Source organism: Danio rerio, chromosome 4 (genome assembly GCF_049306965.1).
Source record: "Danio rerio strain Tuebingen ecotype United States chromosome 4, GRCz12tu, whole genome shotgun sequence".
NCBI classification, from domain to species: Eukaryota; Metazoa; Chordata; class Actinopteri; order Cypriniformes; family Danionidae; genus Danio; species Danio rerio.
In genome coordinates, this window is record NC_133179.1 from 53697148 (window position 1) to 53712823 (window position 15676).

The following is a 15676-nucleotide window of genomic DNA, read 5'->3' on the forward strand; positions in this document are numbered from 1 at the left end:
TTCATGCTAGAATCATGCGAGTAACATGCTAATTCTTGCTAGAATCATTCTAGTAACATGCTAATTCATACTAGAATCATGCTAATTCATGCTAGAATTATGCTAATAACCTGCTAATTCATACTAGATTCATGATAGTAACATGCTAATTTATACTAGAATCATGCTAATTCATGCTAGAATCATGCTAATAACCTGCTAATTCATGCTAGAATCTTGCTAGTAACATGCTAACTCATACTATAATTATGCTAATAACATGCTAATTCATGCTAGAATCATGCGAGTAACATGCTAATTCTTGCTAGAATTATTATAGTAACATGCTAAATCATACTAGAATCATGCTAATTCATGCTAGAATCATGCTAATAACCTGCTAATTCATACTAGATTCATGATAGTAACAGGCTAATTCATACTAGAATCATGCTAGAATCATGCTAGTAACATGCTAATTCATGCTAGATACATACTAGTAATATGCTAATTCATGCTAGAATCATGCTAGTAACATGCTAATTCATGCTAGAATCATGCTAGTAGCATGCTAATTCATACTAGAATCATGCTAGTGACATGCTAATTTATTCTAGAATCATGCTAGTAACATGCTAATTCATGCTAGAAGCATGCTAATAACATGCTAATTTATACTAGAATCATGCTAATAAAATGCTAATTTGTACTACACTCATGCTAATAGCATGCTAATCCATGTTAGAATCATGCTAATGCATGCTAGAATCATGCTAATAACATGCTACTTATACTTTTTCAAACTGTTTTTAAACTAAATAAACTATTACCAACAGGCTTTGTCAAGCCAGCCTCAAAGTTTGTCTCGACGAACTTTACTGTCTAGTTATTCTTCTTCTTCTTATTCTTCTGAGACTAATTTCTAAGTGTATCTCCTCCTAAACTTTTCAAGCTTCATACTTCAAACTTTCGTCAAACCTTCAAACTGGTCTGACTCGGGTTGCTATATCCTTTCCGACTGATCCGACTTTCGGTTTTCCGAAAAACGACCCGGAAAATTCCCAAAATTCCCATTGACTTAACATTGGGTCAAACTTTGTGACCTCATAACTCTGCATCAGACTGTCCTACAGACTTCTAACTGGGCTCATTTAACTCAGTCTAGCCAGCAGCCAATAACTGATGACCTTTTAACTTACTAGCCACTCCCTAGCAACCACTTTTGGCACCCTAGCAACTGTCCCATAGACTTCCATTGTAAAAGACTGCCATTGACTTAACATTGAGTCAACCTTTGTGAGCTCATAACTCTGCATCAGTCTGTCCTACAGACTAGAGTCAGGCCTCATTCAACTCAGTAGCCAATCACTGATGACCTTTAGACTTACTAGCCACTCCCTAGCAACCACTTATGGCACCCTAGCAACTGTCCCGTAGACTTCCATTGTAAAAGACTCTCATTGACTTAACATGGGATCAAACTTTGTGAGCTCATAACTCTGCATCAGACTGTCATACAGACTAATGGCTGAGCTCATTTAACTCAGACTACCAAACTGCCAATAACTGATTAGCTTTTAACTTTCTAGCCACACCCCTAACTACCACATACTGCACCCTAGCAACTGTCCCGTAGACTTCCATTAAAATAGGCCAAGATGCATATCTTTGCAAAGCAGTGTCATAGAGACATGGGGGTTGGTTCTTTGACTAAGACAACCAACCACATTCAAGTTCACTCTGTAACCTCGCCCATAGCAACAAAACAGAATACCCTAGCAACCATTCATCAACAGCTATATCTCAGCATCAGAACATCGTAGAGACTTGGAGATTGGCTCGTTTGACTCATGCTAGCAAACGGAACTTCCTATATGCTACACATGCTAGCAGTGACTAGCTACATGCTAATATTGACTAGCCAAGTACTGTAACTTGCTAGAAATGCTTACTAAGTATAAATGTTTTATCAAGCATGTATGTAAGGCTTGCCTAGTAACCAACCAGGGTACCCTAGCAACTGCCTAGCAACCACCCAAATTACCCTAGCAACTGCCTAGCAACCACCTAGCAACGGCCTAGTAATGCCTTAGTAAGGGCCTAGCGACCACTCAGGACACCCTAGCAACCGCCTAGCAACGCCTTAGCAACCACTCAGAATACCTTAGCAACCACCTAGCAACACCTTAGCAACCACCTAGCAACCACTCAGAACACTCTAGCAACTGCCTAGTAACGCCTTAGCAACTACCTAGCAACCACTCAGGACACCCTAGCAACCGCCTAGCAACACCTTAGCAACCACCTAGCAACCACTCAGGACACCCTAGCAACCACCTAGCAACACCTTAGCAACCACTCAGAATACCCTAGCAACCATCTAGCAACCACTTAGGACACCTTAGCAACCACCTAGCAACACCTTAGCAACCACCTAGCAACCACTCAGAACACCCTAGCAACCGCCTAGCAACACCTTAGCAACCACTTAGCAACCACTTACTACACCCTAGCAACCGCCTAGCAACACCTTAGCAACCACTTAGGACACCTTAGCAACCACCTAGCAACCACCTAGCAACCACTCAGAACACCCTAGCAACCGCCTACCAACACCTTAGCAACCACCTAGCAACCACTCAGGACACCCTAGCAACCGCCTAGCAACGCCTTAGCAACCACTCAGAACACCTTAGCAACCGCCTAGCAACCACTCAGGACACCCTAGCAACCACCTAGCAACGCCTTAGCAACCACTCAGAATACATTAGCAACCACTTAGGACACCTTAGCAACCACCTAGCAACACCTTAGCAACCACTCAGAACACCCTAGCAACCGCCTAGCAACACCTTAGCAACCACCTAGCAACCACTCAGAATACCCTAGCGACCACCTTGCAACACCTTAGTAACCACTTAGCAACTAATCAGAACACCTTAGCAACTGCTTAGCACCACCTTAGCAACCACTCAAAAAACCCTAGCAACCATCTAGCAACACCTTAGCAACCACCTAGCAACTAGTCAGACCACCTTAGCAACTGCCTTGCACCACCTTAGCAACCACTTAAAACACCCTAGCAACCGCCTAGTAAAATGCTAATTCATGCTAGAATCATGCTAACAACATGCTAATTCATGCTAGAATCATGCTAGTAACATGCTAATTTATGCTAGAATTATGCTAGTAACATGTTAATTCATGCTAGAATCCTGCTAGTAACATGCTAATTCATGCTAGAATCATGCTAGCAACATTCTAATTCATGCTAGAAACACGTTAGTAACATGCTAATTCATGCTAGAATCATGCTAACAACATGCTAAATCAACATACAAATTCATGCTAGAAACATGCTAACGAAATGCTAATTCATGTTAGAATCATGCTAACAACAGAGTAATTCATGGTAGATTAATGTTAGAATTAAACAACAGTTTCAAACAATTTTTTTTAAACTATTTCTAAAATTTTAAAGCTAAAACAGTAAACACTGTGTGTACCTGTAACGTAATTTAATAAGAAAATGGATCGCTCTTAGTTGGAACCTCACTCCAAAGCAGACCAATCTACAGAGCATTTAAACTACAGATTGATTTGCTCTTGGGATCATTGGAACACACAAGCCTTTCCACCACGTCAAGGTGGCGATCCTTGGAAAGGACACACACACACACACACACACACACAGTGAGTCAGTGAGTGTTACTTTTTGAAATACTTTTTTTTTTTTAAATGTAATGTACTTTTTAATTTTTTTTTTGTTTTGTTTTTATTATTGATTATCTTGCAAATCTATTAAAAATATATCAGCTCAAATAGTGAGGCAGCAAGGAGTCACAAATGTCTCAGAAACAATCTGCCATGAGGGATAATGCAGTTTATTGCATGGATCAGGTTCAGTGGGAATTCTTTCCAAGGCAGCTTGTAAAATTTTTACAGCCCCTCTACTGGTGCTTCTGGCCTCAAAGCACCTCCACTTCACCATCCTTGACCCGTATTGCAAACACCTCCTTTCTTGGGCAGGTGCTCAGGGCGGCGTGATGTCCTGCCTTAGGTTGCCCCCCGCTGGCCAAAAGGGAGTCTTACCCGTCATTGAATCATCACCTCATGCCTCTGATTATAGCTTTATCCCTCTAGGCATTTTTTTTTCTTTTTTTTTTTTTTTTTTTTTTTGTGTTTTTCTATTTCTTATTCACATTGTGTTATGCATAGTTTTGGGTTCTTTGTGTGTGTTTTTGTGTTTGTGTGTGTGTGTGTGTGTGTGTGTGTGTGTGTGTGTGTGTGTGTGTGTGTGTGTGTGTGTGTGTCTGGTATTCCCTACATTATGGGAACTAAATGTTCCCACATGTATGGAAATACCAGTAGTCTTTGACTTCTTGGGGACATCTTTGGTCTATATGAGAACAAAATAAATTAGATCATGTTGAATGAGGTATTTTTGACAGTAACAAGCAGCTAGATGTGGGAATTACATAAATTAAACTGAAATCACTAAAACTATTTCCTTAGTATCGTAAAGGTATACAAATCAATTTTCTTCCATGTATCAATAAAAACATTTATTGGACATACTATGTATCAATTATATATTATCAGGCTAGCATAAATGTCCTTGTTCTATCACACAGTATACGGGATCATGATAACTGTAGTATGTCTGCATAACACCGGCTCTGACCTGTGAGTGTGAGCTGCTGATAAAAACAGGATCCAAAAGAGTGTTGTTTTCTGTAGTTCCAGAGCAAATTAATTGTGTGTATCCTTTATCTTGAAACAATTTCAGAATGGGTTTGTTTGTATGGGACAGTTGATCTTCATTAAAATCTCCACACACTATAACTGGTGTAAAATCCATGATCTCCAGTGATGTCAATAGGCCATTCAGATTTGTCAAAAAGTCTGTTAAATTGTAGTTGGGTGGTCTGTAGATCACTGTGAGAAGTGCTTTGCTGGGTGCTTCTATCTTTAAAACCAAATACTCCAGGTCAGTAACATTTTGCACATACATCAGAGGTCGAACTTGTAAGCTATTCTTTACATATAAAGCCACTCCACCACCACTCCTGTTAGCCAGATGTGCATAGTTTGTGTAGGATGCCTGTCTGTTGCGATTGTATATGATGTATCCATCTAAATTGAGATGCTCAGGAACAACTGAGCCAGACAGGTGTGTTTCAGTGAGACACAAAACATCAGCCAAGAGAAGCTCATGGTGGCATTTTAAATCCTCTATATGACACTGCAGTCCCTCAGTGTTATGATGAACAATTTTAAGAGCTGAAATCAGGTTTGGATCTTGTAAAACGTGTAGAAGAGGCTGAACATTGTGAAAGTCCACTGTTGGCATAGTCTCTAAGGAGGCACCTATTTCTGGATTGCAGAAAATTTTCTTTTCATCAAAGTCAGTGACATGCAATCCAGTAAGTGATGTTGTTCTACTGAGTGCAACGTATGCCATGCCTGGTTCAAATATGTTCTTTAGAGATACAACAGCACAATCAGTCGTCATTCCTTGAACTTTGTGGATAGTGCATGCAAAAGCAAGTTTCATGGGAAACTGTCTTCGAACAGTTCCTTTTCTTTTCAGTGGTTCCTCTGACCTCTCAATATAGACAATGCTGTCATCTCCATCGGGTACTTTGTTTCGATGCTTCTGCCCAGCATTCACATTATCCAAATGCAGGCCGATTAATTTTACAAATGTAGCACCATCTCTATTGTGAGTTGTTACTTTTGCCACCTTGCCAAAAGTGCCGTTAACCAGTCCATCTTCCACATCGATATTTCTGGTAAGCATTACTCTTGCTCCAACAGCTATTTGTAGTGTGTCAATGAGGTCACCTCTGTCTCCTTTAAATGGTGCTGCTTGTCTTTTCATTTCCCCTGTTCTGGGATCTTTTTTGTAATCATTTGCATTAATGATTATTATATCCGAAAAACGAGATTGTATGGCAGCTGTATTGTGATTATCTACCTCTTTATTGGTTGCATAAATGTGTAATGCATCTGATGGGCACTCTTCAAGGGAGGATCTTATTACAGACTCCAGCATGTGCTTGTCTGCATCAGTCAGCTTCTCATGCTTCTGTTTCACTCTCAGCCTGTTGAGCAGCTCAGCATATGCAAAATCGTCCCTCTGTCTCATTATTTGTGTTAGTGTTATCATCTGAAAATTATTTTTCCAAAAGTCTGGAATGTGGCCCTCATACACACAAAGTGGTTTTGCCCTTCCTAGAGGTGGCAGCTGTTGGAAGTCTCCCACCACTAAAACAGACATTCCACCAAAGGGTTTCTGATTACCTTTAATCTGTTGCAACCTCCAATTTACATAGGCAAACAACTGTTTTGACACCATGGATATTTCATCAATTATTAAAATGTGTGCATTAGAAAAATCTGCCCTGATTTCATCCAAGCTGTTTCCCAGGCCCTGGTATGGAGGCTTTAAGCTTCTTGGAAGCTTCAGAAGACAGTGCAGTGTTTTGCCTGAGATATTAAAAGCTGCAGTGCCTGTGAATGCAGTTAAAAGTATGGTTGGCTTTGAAATGTCTGTATGTTCTCGCATGCATGGAAGCCTTTGCAGTATCTTAGTTGCTTCTGCAAAAATACATTTAATTAAATGAGATTTACCAACACCTGCTCCTCCATTTAAGAAATACAAAAATTGTTGTGGGTTTTCACCAGAAACACACTTTTTGCACCAATCTCGTACACCATAAAATATAGAAGCCTGTGTTTGATTCAAGCTCTGATACATTTTGCGCATCTGTGCAGGATTGAGCTGGGCAGCTTCCACAAGTGGCATGGCTGTGTTACTGACAGATCTAGATACTATATAATCAGGGATGTCATCTTGCTCATTCACTTCATTTGGATCAGTGGGTTCATGTTCCATTAAGCTTTCCAATCGTATCAGTTCATTTGCTGGTGCCAGTGTAGTCCATGCATCTTCAATTGGACCATTCTTTTCAAAATCTTCAATTGCCTTTTCTAAATCCTCATTATGCTTCTCAAATTTCTCGCGGTTCTGATTAACAATCTTGCACACACGCTGCAGCCCATCAATGCCTTTGAGTTTTACTGAAGCAAGAGTGTAAAATGAGACATATGTGGGGAATCTTGTGGACCTCAGCTGCTCATCTGTGCGATGTGGCAAATAGAGTTTCAGCAGAGTTCCATAGAATTTTTCTGGATGTTTTTGCTGTGAAAAACGTGCAAATCTGATGACAGCAGGTTTTCCCTTTGTTCTTTTTTGTATGTGCCCCATATTATTTTGAAGTGGCAAAACATTTTTACCTTTTGTCTGTCTTCCATAAACAATGCGGTATTCGCTTGCAAATTCAGCCATGCATAGGTTCTCAAATTCAGGTCTGGCTGGTCTTGCCTTGTATTTGTCTGGCAATCCTGTCATCCACACATTCTCTACATCATCGTCCATGGCCTGTAAGTACTTCATCGGTAAACTCATCTTTACTGCATTGTCATCTGTAGGTATGAATATGACAGCTCGTGATGATGATTTTAATTTCAGACTGCATGTGCGAGCAACTGCCTCTTGAGCGCTGACCTCTCTGTTCTTTGAATAGGCATTCATGACCTGCTTCATGCACTCACTTTCAGAAAGATTGTCATGGCTTGAGTCTTTCATCACTCTCTTGAGGTAATCACTCATCTCATGTTCTGCTTTCGAAATATATGACAGAATGTACATGATACAGCTGTATGGATTGAGAATAAACTGTATGTCCATGTTTGCATTCCAGGCTTTTAACAATAGTGGATTATAGCCATTCACCCAGCAGTCCTGTGGTCGTCTCTCCATGACAATTGTATTTGATTTTGACATACATTCAATATAAGTCTCATAGTCTTCATAACACATATTTGTTTCTTGAAGTAGCTGTGTGAGTGATTCAAAGCTTTTAGTTGAGTCATTAAGTAGATCCCACACTTTCTGTAGCTGTTCTTTTGCAATGCATTCTTTTTTTCTTTCCTCTGCTTCTGTCTCTTCATCTGACTGACCAGCAGGAGCAAGTCTGAGACGAGTTATCATGGTTCTCTTAATGGGTGGTTTAGGAAATCCAAATCTACAGTGCTTTTTGTATTTTTTACAGGATTTGGAGTGGTTACGGCTGTGCATCTGTACTTCAGTTACAATTTTGTGCAGTTCAGAGTCTCTGTTTGGGTCAGGTAATTTACATGAGATGTATTTATCAATGAAATCACAAACCACCTGATCTTGATCTGTTTCAAACTCTGGAGCATCTTTAACCCAAAATAAGCAGTGAATGTGTGGAGAACCACGCTGTTGGAACTCTACTCTGTAGAAAAAATCAATTACCTCACCAATAGGTTGAGCAGGTGACATGATTAAATCTCTCATTAATGCTTCAACTCGTTTTTCAAACATTCTCATTGCTGTGACTGGATTGCTTCTCAGGATTTCACATTTTACTGACCAGTCTAATTCTGAAAAGTTTACAGTTTCACACTGTTGTGCTTTAATAGCTGTTATTACTTCAGGCCATCTCATCTCAGCAGCACTAAATGTACAGAAAAATGTAGGAGTCCCTAATTGCCTCAACATCGCAAACAAATCACGAAGAGTTTTCTCCCAGTATGCTGGGGTCCCTCTTAATGGTTGCATGAAACGTGTTGCGTCTTTATTATTCACAAGCTTTTCTAACTCCTGTTTGTCCTGAAGCAGTGAGCAGTTTATTCTCCGTCCATCACGGGTCATGGGTTTTGCTTTCCTTAGCTGGATAGACATACTTGATTTGGCCAAATGCATTTCAGTCACAAATTGTGCAAAAAAAATATAGCTGGTATCCCTCGCACAGCGATTGTCAATAGAGAAGAGCCTTGTGTTAAAGTATCTGCTGGGGGAAACATGCTTTGCTCTGTCAGACTCATCAAGTGTGTTCTTGCCATCAGGAAACTGCACAGGAAATGCCATTGATTCAAGTTTTGGAATTTTAAAAATGCTAACAGGACTGTTACCCTCTGCCGGAGCAATGCAAAATACTCCATCATCATATGACAATAACTGCTGGCCAAGATCTGGGGGCTGAAGACATGTATCCAAAACAAGACCATGTTGTTGTTCTGTAGGTGGTTCAGGTTCACCACTGCTATCATGTTGATTGCCATTGCTCTGATGTCCAGTGTTTTCTCCTGGGCCACTGCAGTCAGTGTCCATTGGTTTATCATTTACATTAGGTTCATTTGTTGGCTGTCCATGATCATTAAGTATATCCTCTGCTGATAGTTCCTTGTTAATTACAATATTATTATATTCTGAATGGATTTGTTTAAGTTTTTGCAAAGCAGACAAGACTTTGTGCATGTTCATAGTCTGAAACTGATAGTGACCTTGATAGCACAGGCGTCTTTTGAGTTTCACAGTAAGCAGTTGTGACTCACTTCTTGGTCTGGGTAAATTATTTACAGTTGATTCTACATCAGATGCAACAGAAATTACAGCTCCTTTTATAGCTCGCTGTTGCCCTTTAGGAAGTGCCAAAATCTTAGCAAAGGGAATGTATTTTGCAATTACATGTCTTTCAAGAATATTTAAATCAGAGAGTTCTGGAGGAATGGCAGTGAACTGAAGATTATTGGCCAGAGCAATGTCTGGCATTATTCCTATCTTCAGGGTTGTATGACAGCAGTGACAAATCCATTCTGTATTTCTGTTCTCAAAAGCACACTGATCAGGACAGTCGTAGCAGAAGTGAACAAAGTTACCTGTCAGGCATAGGGAAACTACTCTTGGGTTATTTTGATAGTTTTCATGATTACAACTGCGCACTTGATTTGAAAAGAGTGCTCTTCCACAGCATGTGCAGACATAGGTTGGTCCCTGTTTTATTACATGTCTAAAAATATCCAGCGCCCTTGATAGGTCTGTTTTCTTTAATTTAACTGGCTTACTATTTCCTAGGTTTTCTGTTGCTTGGTGAACACAATCTATTAATCTGTATTTGTGCTGTATTTGTTCTGCACACTGTATCTTGTGAAATACTTTAAGTGCAGCTGTTTTGTTTTGTGATTTAAACAAATAGTATGCTTTGTGGCGGGACCTAAATTGTGAACCACAGTAGAGTTGTTGAAACAATTTTTTTCTTTTTTCATAAAAGTTCAAATCATCTTTGCACCTGTTTGAATAATATTTTTTTGCTTTTGTCTAAAAACAGGGTCATTTAAATACCTATTAACAACATACTGCATATGCTGCTGCTTATATTTAACATTTGTTCGGTAATTTCTAATGACGTAGTTCTTTAGTCTATCCCTGTATTGTTTATTATTCTTGTAATTATAAATCACATACTTCTTCTTCTTTTCTCTGTATTGTTCATCATGTCTGTAACTGTTCATGGCTTTACATTTTTTATTCTCTCTGTATTGTTCATCATGTCTGTAACTGTTCATGGCTTTACATTTTTTATTCTCTCTGTATTGTTCATCATGTCTGTAACTGTTCATGGCTTTACATTTTTTATTCTCTCTGTATTGTTCATCATTTTTATATTTGTTCTTTGCATTACACTTCCTTTTCTCTTTGTTGTCTCTGTAATTTGCAAATCCTGCACTTTTTTTCCTTTCTCTGATTTTTTCACTTTTCTCATAACTGTTTTTCATGGCTTGCTTCTGTTTTTCTCTGAAAGTTACATTAGTCCAATAGTTATTTTTCATGGCTTGCTTATGTTTTTCCCTGTATTCTTCACTTGCTTTGTAATTTATAATTTCTTTTTGATTAGCTGTATTATTGTGTTGTTTTTGGTATGCTCTCTCTCTTTGAGTCTTATTCAGCTTCTTTGATATCTTATTTTCGTCTGTTAATTGTGAATCGTGACAATAAAATGGCGATGGTGAAACAGATGAATCCAGTGAAATGTTGTCAAAAGACCTACATTGCTGATTAACAGAGGGAATGTTGTCAGAGGATCCGGAAATAACACATGGCTCTACAATGTTGTTCAGTGAAGCTTTACTGCTTACACAACTTTCTGCAGTTATGTTTGAAAATGACAAAGGAAGCAGTTCAAACTGTTCACAATTGCTCAGTCTTAAGCACCCTTGAAACAGCAGTAACAGTCTCTCAATCATATCCTCTAAACAAAAGAATGTTAGCATCACAGCAGTACCTGTACCCTCATCAGCAACCATGCCATCTGGAGCTCTGCAGTGCGAATCAAAATAACCAAACCTTCCTGACCGATCTCTAAACACAGCAATACACCAGCCTCCACAGAGCATCAGTGCATCACTTACATCAGTTCTGAGACACTGGAGGGTGTTCTCAAGGTTTTCATATTCCCCAAGAGCTGGTCTGTCTCTGAGAAATCCAAACTTCTGGGGATGTTTAAGGATGTTGTAGCACTGTAAGCTTGTTTCGATAACAGTAGGAAGCTCGTCAAAATTGAGAAAATTGTCCACAAACTGCCCCTTGTTCTGCAGTGTGCGTTTGGCACTAGTGTACAAAGCATCACCCTTCTGTAAAATGTCATCCAACCCCAAACTCTTGAGTTCATTACACTCATTATGCACAGCAAGAAACATTAAAGCATTGCAAGTACACTGACGACCATTGGAGTACTCATCATACCTTCTATCACTTTGACAGTGAGATGCTGCGACTGTGTGCACATAAGCGCTCCTGACAGACATACCTAACACAGAACTGTTGCTTCTGCTGTCTGACAAGGCCTCTGCATTCCTGCGCTGTTTCTGTGCTTCGCTTCTCTTTCCTTTTTTTGGCATGACGGTAACAGTAGTTTAACAGCAAATGTTAGAAAACAAGGCTAACTTTTTAATGAATTAGAAATTAATCAATCAGACCAGGAAAATCAATTAATTTAATATTACAATACAGTTTTTATACTTCAACTCAGATAACACTGGGAATACAACATATGCAGAAATATACTTAAATTATATATTGCAGAGAATTACAACGTTTACACAACTTGTATTTTATAAATTGTCTAAATATATTTTCCTCTGATAAGTATTATAAATGACAAAATGTTACAGAAACCAAACAGTACTTTACTTTAATTGTTTTAATCCAAAATAGGCTTAATATATGATTTCACTTAAAATATTGTGAAATAATACACACAGGAAAGTAAATGACAAAATGCTGAAAAGTAATATATATTATGAAAGTAATTACACAAATGAAATATGATTAAATATTACATAAACAAAAAATATAAGATCTGAATTAAATTAGTAGTATGCAGTCAATTAGACAGAAACTTAAATGTTCAAATATATTACAAGATCACATAAATCAAAATACTTTATATGCTAATGTTACACAGATAATGTAACCCAAACTATCTGATAGATAAAATGTCAGTAAAATGTATTGCAAAAAAATTCTAGAAAAATAATTACTAGAAAAATTAACTTAATTATTTAAAAATGTATTAACTTAATAATAATTGATAAATTATGCAGTTAAACGTGACAAATCAACAAATAAATCTGTACTTATGTAGTTCTAAACAGCAAGGTATCAAGTGAGTGCTGCAGAAGATGTATTAGTGGTAAATAATTGTCTTTCTTGAAGAGGTTGCTTCTTGAAGGTGGTGAGGCAACTGTGTACACAGCCGCAGTCAGCAGTCTCTCCTTCACCTTTTCTGGAGCTGCAGTTCACTTTTCTTTGCCTTTGATGGAGATTTACGTTTTTGTTTGTATTGGGATTGAGTATTTTGGGTTGTATTTGTTTTTGGGTTGTATTTGTTTTGGGCTTGTATTTTTGAGTCTGTTTTTTCTGGGGCCTGGCTCTTCTTTTAGAAGATGCGTTAGCAAGCTGCTTGTGTGCATTTGGGTGGTAAATGTTCATTGGTAGATAGCAGTTTGAGTGCATTTGGGTTGCAAGCAAGCAAAGCAGCAAGCAGAGCAGCAGCGTTTGGGAATGCCAAGCCAGTTATTGGTTCATTGGTTAAAGAAAAGGAAGGAATGTGCAAAAGGTTGAGGATTAAGCATAAAAGTTTTAAGAGAAAGGTGATATAAAAGTATTGAAAGGATAGGACAAAAAAGGACAGGGAAAGTCAGGACAAACAAAAACAAACAGTAAAAAAATTATTAGTTGAATTAATCTGATGTATTTGCATATAAAAACATAATCATACATAATCATTTAAGAATTAAGAATATTAATTTAATTGAAGGCTTTGATTAATCTAAATATAAACAAGGTCATGTGAAAGACTATCACTGAGGAAATTTACTTACATGGCAAAAGATGCTGAGACTTCAGCAACTCCAGGTCTGGATGGCTCTTAAAAGTGCCTTTGTATATTATTCAGCGTCTGTTGAAAAAAAAAAAAAACAAGAAAAGACAAATTTAATACTGCAAAATGTGAGTGAATTATAGAAGTAGATGCTATCAGTTATCAACATTCTTCAAAATATGTTAATTTGTGTTTAAAAAAGATTTAAAAGTTTGGAAAAAGTGAAAAGTTAATAAATAATTAAAGTTTTTGAAGGTGAACTTTCTGATAGCATGTCAGTAATGTAGATAGAATGCAATATAACTTACAACAATCAAAATGGCAATCTCAGCTGAAAAGAGAGAAAAGAACAAAGTTATGTTAGTCTACTGTTAACATATAAACAAGAGAGGCATCGCAGGCATGGTATCGGTTATCGTGATCTATGCCACATTAACAAGAAGAAACATTTGAATCTTGTGTCACAATGCCTATTTGATGTTTGAAATGGTGCCAAAATAAGGGGGCATAAGTAAAACTTAAGATTATCCAAGTGTACCAAACTGTGTTATCCCTGTTAAAAAAATGCACACTAAAATCATAATGTGACATATAATGAAATTATCACACTAAAGTAGTTTGAGTGTTATAAATGATAAATAAATATAAATAAAATCACTATTGTTGATGGTGTTGTTGTTAATTTTTTATACAATGTTGGCTATTTCTTGGATCTGATAAAAATTTAATTATTGCCTCATAAAACTGTTAAAACGTCCAAAAGATGGTAATCGGAAATATACATGCATTTAATTATTTTTAAAGAATACACTGTTAATCAATACATTTCTGATTTTTTCAATTGTACAATCCGTTTAAGTTCATTTTCTGAATAAACTGGAGCAAACCCATTTTGAGCAAAGTACGCATATGATGCCATGGTGCAGCAGGGCATTTTTTTAAATGAAGAGAATTCATACTTTCATAAATTTTCCCTGGAAGAGAGAATAAAGATTATTAAAATCAACCTGACTTTCAGGTAACAAATCTTAATTTATTTTATTTTTTAAGGAATGTGGATATTAGTCTGTTGACTCATCTTTTATTCTGAATGTTAGCATGTTTTTCTTCTTTTACATTTACATGCATAACTAAAATAAACTAGAAGATGATAATTTACAAAAACAAGTCTACATGTCTCCAGTTTTATATCCAATAAAAGAAGTGTGTGCTGGGAATCTTTCTCACTGTATTGTCTTTCGAGAATATTGACTGACTGGAATCAGGAACAAAAAGAAGGGTCTGTTCCACCAGTGTTTACCTGAACTCATCTCAACAGCCTAAATGAAAGGACAACCTAGCAATCGTAAGTAAATAGATTAAAATACTCAATAATTTGTGGTAAAAGTCTGGGACTACTAATGCCTTTTAAACATTTTCATGAAATGGACATATGGGTGGCATCTTTGTTTTCAAGCCAGGAGTTTAGAAGTTCGAGATCAATTCTGTTTATTTTCTACTTTAGACAAAGATGTCTAAAATGACATTTAGAGGAGGAACATCAGGAAGATGAAAGGTAAGGTCTGTAAGGTAATTATATATTAAATGTTTCTTGATTGTTTTTTTTTATTTTTTTTTTTTGGACTGTGTCTATAATGAAGTAAAAAAAAGTTGTTATTGCATATTATTCTTATTTTTAAATAGTTTTTAAAAATATAAAAGTATGTTTTGTTTTAAAGTGCATAAAAGGTGGTTTCAGTTGTACTAAATGTGGTATATGTTTTTTTTTTTTTTTTGTCAAAATTAACTTTTAGTACATTAAGCAAAATTTGTCACCCCAAAAGGTTTAAGTACATTATGGAAGTGCACCAAGTGTGCTTAAAATGTATCGTTTTTTTTTTAATGAAATAATATTTTCAATGGGCACCAGAGTAGCTGAATTTGAAGGTGTTTAATGAACAGTTAACTTACAGTAAGCAATGGCTTACAGTCTTTCTATTAGAAGTGAATTTATAAAAAGTGAAACACCTCTTATTTACACGCATTATTATCCCTAAGTTGTACTATAACTGCGCTCAAAATAAAATTGGTAAAGTGGAGTTTACTTTACGGGCTGTCGGTTAAGTTAAATGGCTTCAAAAACAACGACATTTACGGCCGTCAACCGTTAAGAGTTTAAAAACGGGAACAAGCCTCAGACAAATGACTGAATGTTATGTACCAGTTACACGTTACACTCCTAAACTGACGACAATTTTAACTTGCCTTTATTTTTTAAGAATTCTCGGAAAGAAACAGAGAGAGAGAGATATATATTTTGAAATGAATGAATGAATGTTTACCTTCCGGAGCAACGGAGTGAAATGAACAACGGTTCATAGCCTTCATCAATGTCATTGGATAGATTTAATCACGTGGTAAACAACTGATGATGACCGCCAGTCGTAATAATAATTACATAA

The 15676-nt window shown here is 37.1% G+C and overlaps 1 long non-coding RNA gene across 1 annotated transcript; it reads right to left on the reverse strand.

Annotated features, from left to right (window-relative positions):
- Positions 1 to 11781: 11781 nt before the first annotated feature.
- On the reverse strand, positions 11782 to 15637 carry LOC141381886 (uncharacterized). Its single transcript, XR_012402776.1, has 4 exons — positions 15557 to 15637; positions 13544 to 13566; positions 13237 to 13313; positions 11782 to 12811 (listed from the first exon to the last, which is right to left on the reverse strand). It is a non-coding gene; the product is annotated as an uncharacterized lncRNA (long non-coding RNA).
- Between the last annotated feature and the right edge of the window lie 39 nt (positions 15638 to 15676).